The sequence below is a fragment of the Carlito syrichta genome, unplaced genomic scaffold (genome assembly GCF_000164805.1).
Source record: "Carlito syrichta isolate Samal-C Ts95f unplaced genomic scaffold, Tarsius_syrichta-2.0.1 Scaffold301910, whole genome shotgun sequence".
Classification (NCBI taxonomy): Eukaryota; Metazoa; Chordata; class Mammalia; order Primates; family Tarsiidae; genus Carlito; species Carlito syrichta.
This window is the reverse complement of record NW_007246006.1, coordinates 138894-145989: the sequence shown is the minus strand read 5'-3', so window position 1 is coordinate 145989 and position 7096 is coordinate 138894. Positions and strand designations below refer to the sequence as shown.

At 47.0% G+C, this 7096-nt stretch overlaps 1 protein-coding gene across 1 annotated transcript in view; it reads right to left on the bottom strand.

Moving 5' to 3' along the window:
• The window catches only part of LOC103257959 (frataxin, mitochondrial), a 33440-nt gene that overhangs the window by 10589 nt on the left and 15755 nt on the right, over positions 1-7096 (bottom strand). The window lies entirely within an intron of this gene.

The following is a 7096-nucleotide window of genomic DNA, read 5'->3' as shown; positions in this document are numbered from 1 at the left end:
CAAGTTGCCCGGGCGGGTCTCGAACCCGTGGGTTCAGGCAATCCACTCACCTCAGCCTCCAAAAGCGCTGGGATTACAGGCTGAGCCACTGAGCCCGGCCAAGAATTGCCTTTTTTTAAAAAAAATTTAAGGATGTAGGTATACAATTCAGCATTAAATATATACATGTTCATCGTACAGGTAAAGTTTGGGTCTCACTCTGGTCCCCACTTCACCTGGTTTGAGATCAGGTACGCTTATTGATGCGAAGTGTGCCACCCTCCCTCCCTGCTTTTTTTTTTTTTTTTTTGAGTAGTAGGCTCATTCTGTCACCCAGGTTGGAGAGCAGTGGCACACTCATGGCCGCCGTATCCTCAACTGGCTGGGCTCAGGTGATCCTTCTGCCTCAGCCTTCCAAGTAGCTGGAGCTACAGGTGCGTACCACCATGCCCAGCTGATTTTTTGGTTTATTGTAGAGACGAGGTCTCACTAAGTTGCCCAGGCTGCTTTCAAACCCCTGGGTTCAGGTAATCCTCTCAGTTCAGCCTCCCAAAGTGTTTGGATTACGGGCATGAGCCACCGTGCCTGGCGAGAGTTGCCTTTTCATGCTAGCATCTGTGGGTCTTGCACCCCCACTCTTACAGCACCATGTGGGATGGATACGCAGGGACATTTGTGGATGAGTGAATGAGTGGTCCAGTGGTGAGTGAGCAGTGATGAGCAGATGCTGTGATGCCGTCTGCCAAAATTGAGGGCAAGTTTATGGAGGGCAGCAAATCCCAACACTCAGCTGCCTCCCGCCGGCCTGCTCAGTATAATTGGATTTTTTTCCCACACAACTTGAAGCTGTTTCCAAAGGAAAGTGGCGAGAAGAAAGTAGCCGCCGTATTGGTTCAGCAGTTCTTAATGCTTTTGAAACTGACTGTAAGTAGACCAGGTGAAGAGGCTTCTCTTCATCATTATTGTTATTCCTTAGGCAATCTGAGTCTATTTTGGGGGGTGGGCACAGTTTAGTAGGTGGGAGGGGAGAGTAAAAATATTTGGCAGTTGCTGAGATCAAGGCGCTAAGCAATCAGAACAGACTGTGGACACAGCTGGTGAGGCTGCTGGACTCCTGCTAGACAAGATGAGCCCTGCACATGTGGGGGCAAGAATAGCAATTACCAGGCTGGGCGTGGTGGCTCATGCCTGTAATCCCAGCATTTTGGGAGGCTGAGGCAGGAGGAGTGCTTGAGCTCAGTTTGAGACCAGTCTGGACAACATAGCGAGATTTCATTTCTACAAAAATAAAATTAGCTGGGTGTGGTGGTGCACACCTGTAGTTCCAGCTACTCAGGAGGCTGAGGTGGAAGGATCACGAGAGCCCAGGAGGTTGAGGCTGAGCTGAGATGTGATAGTAACACTGCCCTACAGCCTGGGTGACAGAGTGAGACTCCGACTCAAAAAGAAAAAGCAATTCCTGTTGTCACCAGCTCACTTGCAGAAATAGATGCATATGAGATGGTATGTTGTACCAGAAGACTTCACATACACATGACTTCCCAAATTCCAATGGGCCGGGCTCAGTGGCTCAGCCGGTAATCCTAGCACTTTGGGATGCTGAGGTGAGTGGATTGCCAGAACCTGTGGGTTCGAGACCAGCCTGGGCAACTTGGTGAGACCTCATCTCTACAATAAATAAAAAAATTAGCAGGGCGTAGCCTGCTAATTAGTAGCCTGTAGTTCCGGCTACTTGCAAGTCTGAGGTGGAAGGATTGTGGGAGCCCAGCAGGTTGATCCTGGGGTGGTGGTGAGCATGCCTCTGCACTCCAGCCTGGGCGATGGAGTAAGACTCCAACTCAGCAAAAAAAAAAAAAAAAAAGAACAATGACTGTGAAACACTTTTACCAAGTTGTTTTAGTGAACTGTAATATAAGCCCAGAGAAACAGAGGCTAATGTCACTTATTTCACAGCTAAGGAACCTGTCACTCTACTGAAGTTTAAATAATTCACTTAAGGACTCCTGGAAAGAAAATACAATCTGGAATGATAAGTTAGCTCTTGGTCTCCAGATTCAATAAGATGTTGCCTCTAGCAGGGTCTTTCCCTGGGACTCAGAGGGGATCTTCAGGGTCTCATTATGTGGCCCAGGCTGGTGTGCAGGGCACAGCCATGGCTCATTGCAGCCTCGAACTCCAGGTTCAAGCAATCCTCTTGCCTCAGTCTCCTACGTATCTGGTGGCACTATAGGTGTGTGCCACCATACCTGGCTAAATTTTTTTTTTTTTGAGTTGGAGTCTCACTCTGTCGCCCAGACTGGAGTACAGTGACACGCTCCCGGCCACCGCAGCCTCGCCTGTTGGACTCTGGTGATCCTTCAGCCTCAGCCTTCTGAGTAGCTGGAATTACAGGCATGCGCTACCACGCCCGGCTGATTTTTTGATTTATTGTAGAGATGAGGTCTTGCTGCCCAGGCGGGTCTCGCCTGGCTAATTTTTATTTTATTTTATTTTTTGTAGAGACAGGTCTTTCTATGGTGCCCAGGCTGGTTGTGAATGCTTGGCCTCAAGCAATCCTCCCACCTTGGCCTCCAAAAGTACTGGTGTGTACAACAAAGTCTGGCCAGGTATCAGATTCTCATAAGGGGTCCCAACCCCCAAAAAGTTAAGAAACCTCTGCTCTAAGACAGTAATATGCTGAGAACTTAGTGCAGGAAGCACACGTCAACAAGCAAACCTTCATTTAAAACATCTAAGAGGCCAGGGTTCCACCTGGTAAGAGAGGAAGGTCGCTTGGAGGTACCTTCAAATAGCGTGGTGATTCTAAGTCTCCAGTCAGATTTTGCAAGAGATGTGGTAGCAGTCTAGTGATAGGAGTTGTTTTCAGTTCTGGTGGAGTGTCCTCTTTAATGACCAGTGCCAGTGAGGGGTGAGGCCTGGGTCCCAACAAGGACATCCACCCATGACTTGGACTGTTTGATCAGATGAGACACCAGCTAAGAAGACCCTCAAGTTTTCCACTCCCTAGGGAGAAAACTAAATACATGCATTCTCAGGGGTATCTGAATTACTGCTTTCATGTATCTTCTTAGCCAGTAGCAAGCTGGAAAAAGATCTATCAATGCTGAGCAGCATCAATGCAAGCATGCCATGGAAAAGTATGTGGGACTCATTTCATTTACATAGTGAATCAACTTTTATTAAGTCTTTACTATGTGCTTGGTATTGCTTCAGGCACTGGGGATCAAAGAATGGTCTCTGCTGCCCATGAGATCAGTGGAGCCTTGGAGTTGATGTGTAAATAGACAGTTACAACACAGGGAGGGGATCAGCGTTCTGAGTCATGCGGAGTGCTGGGGAAGGGAGGAAGGAAGGGTGGTATCTGTTTGGAGTGTCTAGGAGGGCTTCACAGGAGGTTGTTTCCAACTGGATGCTGATGGCAGGGAAAGACTGCCTTCCAACAAAGCCCAAGTCATGGTATTATGGGTGTTCTGTTGTCTCTAATGTACTTTTTTGTTTTTTTTTTGATTTTTTTGGAGTTGGAGTCTCACTCTCCCCCAGGCTGGAATGCAGTGGCACGCTCATGTTCACTGCAGCAGCCTCGACCAGCTGGGCTCAGGTCCTTCTGCCTTAGCCTTCAAAGTAGCTGGAACTGCAGGAGTGTGCCCCCATGCCCAGATAATTTATTTTTATTTTTATCGTAGAGATGAGTTCTCGACAAGTTCCCAAGGCTGATCTCAGACCCCTGGGTTCAGGCAATCCTCTTAGCTCAGCCTCTCAAAGTGCTAGGATTACAGGTGTGAGCCACCATGGCCAGGGCTCTAATGTACTTTTAATAGATTTGTCAAACATGAAATACATAAATTAGCTAGCACCTGAAGGACTCTAATCAGGAAGTCACACCCCAGGGTAGATAGTTAGCATTGCAGTGTACTTGATCACAAGTCCAAACTACAGAGGCAGTCACTATACACCTTTAGTTTTCTAAATCTACACCTGAGAGTTTGCTAATGAGTAAATAATTTGTTAGAAATAATGTTGCCCTGGTGAGTAGAGGGATACTCAAGGTATGTGGATTGGCTAGAAAAATATAGGAATCTCTTCCCTTGCAGAAATGGGTTATAGAATCTGGAAACACAGCAGCCTAATACTCTTCAGAGACACTCTGAGAGCAGGAATTGGGAAGGCTCTGTGACCCACCACTGAGCAGAGGGTTTTGTTGCCTGATTCAGACTGATTCACAGGGTAAACCAAATTCAGGTGCTAGAATATGGGCACATTTACTTTTTTTTTTTGAGTTGGAATCTGACTCTTTCGCCCAGGCTGGAGTGCAGTGGCATGCTCACGGTCACCGAAGTCTCGACGTGCTGGGCTCTGGCGAGCCTTCCGCCTCAGCCTTCCAAGTAGCTGGAACTACAGACGCGCACTGCCGCGCCTGGCTAATTTTCGATTTATTGTAGATATGAGGTCTCGCCAAGTTGCCCAGGCTGGTCTCGAACCCCAGGGCTCAGGCAATCTTCTTGTTTAGGCCTCCCAAAGTGGTGGGATTACAGACTTGATCCACTGTGCCTGGCCCACATTTGCTTTTAATGAAACAGTCACGCAAAATACTTACATCAAGCTGGGGTTTCACTAATTCTGTAAGAACAGGTTTCTGATTTTTTGTGGCTTGTTAATCAGTGTTTATAGATGTGGGCAGGTTTGGCCTGAGACTTGGCTTTCCTGTAGTTACAGGCCCTGGTAAGGGACATGGTAAGAAGAGCCCTGTAATTTCCCTACATCTATCTATCTATCTATCTATCTATCTATCTATCTATCTATCTATCTATCTATCTATCATCTATCTATCTACCTATCTTTTATTTATTTTTTTGAGTCAGAGTCTTACTCTGTTGCCCAGGCTAGAGTGCAGTGGCATGCTGCTCATGGCCACCATAGCCTCGACCTGCTGTGCTGGTCCATTTCAGCCTGGTTTCAAACATGTGGGCTCAGGCAATCCTCTTACCTCCACTTCCCAAAGTGCCGGGATTACAGGTTTGAGCTACCATGCCTAGCTATTTATTTATTTTTAAAGATGGGGTCCTACTCTGTTGTCCAGGCTAGAATGCAGTGGCGTGATCACAGCTCAAGGCAACCTGAAACTCCTGGGCTCAAATGATAGCCCTGCCTCAGCCTCTAGAGTAGATGGACTATAGGCATCACATTGGCTAATTATAAAAAGCTTTTGTAGAGATGGAGGGGTCTTGCTATGTTGCCCAGGCTGGTCTCGAACTCCTGGCCTCAAGCAATCCTCCTGCCTTGGCCTCCCAAAGTACTGGAACTTCAGACAGGAGCCACTGTGCCTGGCCTCTCCACCTCTGATCAGTGCATAGATGGTCAAGTTGACAGGACAGTTTGTAAGGTTTCCTAAGCAGCTTGGCCCTCTGTGACTGTCTGTACAAGCACTTTTAGAGCTCCACCCTGACCACACTGTTTTCTGCTGCTGACGGCATTCGCTGAATCCACCTGGAAGGCATTCAGTCCTTTCCTGCCCGACTGATTTTATTTTTTTTTAACCGCCAAGCCCCTCACTGTCTTTATAACCAGGACTGACTCTTTCCCCAAGACTCTGCTGCTTGATCCACTGCATGGGGTCCCTTCTCTATCCAGGGATCCCAGAGCAACAGCCAAGACCATTTCTATCACTGCAGTGTGACAGCTGATTGTCCTTAGTAATTCCATGATTTAATCTAAAATGCACACTTTATGACATTTCCTGGTATTTATTAATTGCTGTCTAGAGGATTAACATCTTCAAGAGATTTTCTCCCACAGGCCAAAAAAAAAAAAAAAAAAAAATACTCTAAAGCCTAAGCAAGGATTCTAATTCCAGAGGTGGACCCTTGCTCACGTCTGCCACCTGGTGACCAATCAATAAAGACCAGCATTTTTTTTTTGGTTTTTAGGATTCTGGGGCTGATATTTTAACTTATTCAGTTCTCATACTGGTTGCACATTAGAATCACCTGCGGAGCGTTAAAAACCCCAGTGCCCTGTCCAGACCATACCCTGGGCCAATTAGATAAAAATATCTTGGAGTGGGACCCAGGGATGCACATTAGAATCCCAGGTGGCTGGGCATGGTGGCTCATACCTGTAATCCCAGCACTTTGGGAGGCAGAGGCAAGTGGATTGCCTGAGCCCAGGGGTTTGAGACCAGCCTGGGCAACTTGGCGAGACCTTGTCTCTGCAATAAATAAGAAAAATTAGCCGGGCATGGTGGCGTGCCCCTGTGGGTTCAGCTACTTGGAAGTGTGAGGCAGAGCCCGGGAGGTCGAGGCTGTGGTGGCTGAGAGTGCGCTACTGCACTCCAGCCTGGGTGACAGAGTGAGATTCCAACTCAGAAAACAAAAAAAGAATCCCAGGTGAGCTTTTCAAAAATATTTTTCACAGGAGAGTCACCTCGACCTACCACATCAGAATCTCCCAAGAGCAGGGCCTAAGTCTTTGTAATCTGAATAATTCTTGGGCAATTATCTTATCCCTGCTGAAGAACCATCAGTCTAGTTCAGTGTTCCTCACACCTGACTACTTGACAAATATACACCCACAGGCCAGGCAAGATGGCTCACACCTGTAATCCCAGCAATTTGGGAGGTTGAGGCGGGAGGATCACTTGAGCCCAGAAGTTTGAGACTAGTCTGGGCAATATAGCAAGACTATGTCTCTACAAAAATAAAAATAAATAATAATAATAATAAAACTAGTCAGGTGTGGTGGTGCATACCTATATTCCTAGTTACTCAGGAGACCGAGGTAGGAGGATCATCTGAGCCCAGAAGTTTGAGGATGTGGTGAGCCATGATTTTGAACTCTAGTCTGGGTGGCAGAGTGAGACCATGACTTAAAACAAAACAAAACAAACAACCACACACACCCAGGTCCCTCCCTGATTTATAGTCATAGATATCCAGTGAAGCTTGAGAACCTGTATTTTTAACCACAAATGAGGCTGAGAGGTTGAATGAGTTGCCCAGGGTCCCAAGTCTACTAGACCAGGCTGTACCTTGAACCCTAGTTTTCTGGTCCCACTCACAACCCCAAGCTACAGCTCTGCTGCTCTGCTGGAGGGGAGTTTTTTTTTTTTTTTTTTTTTTTT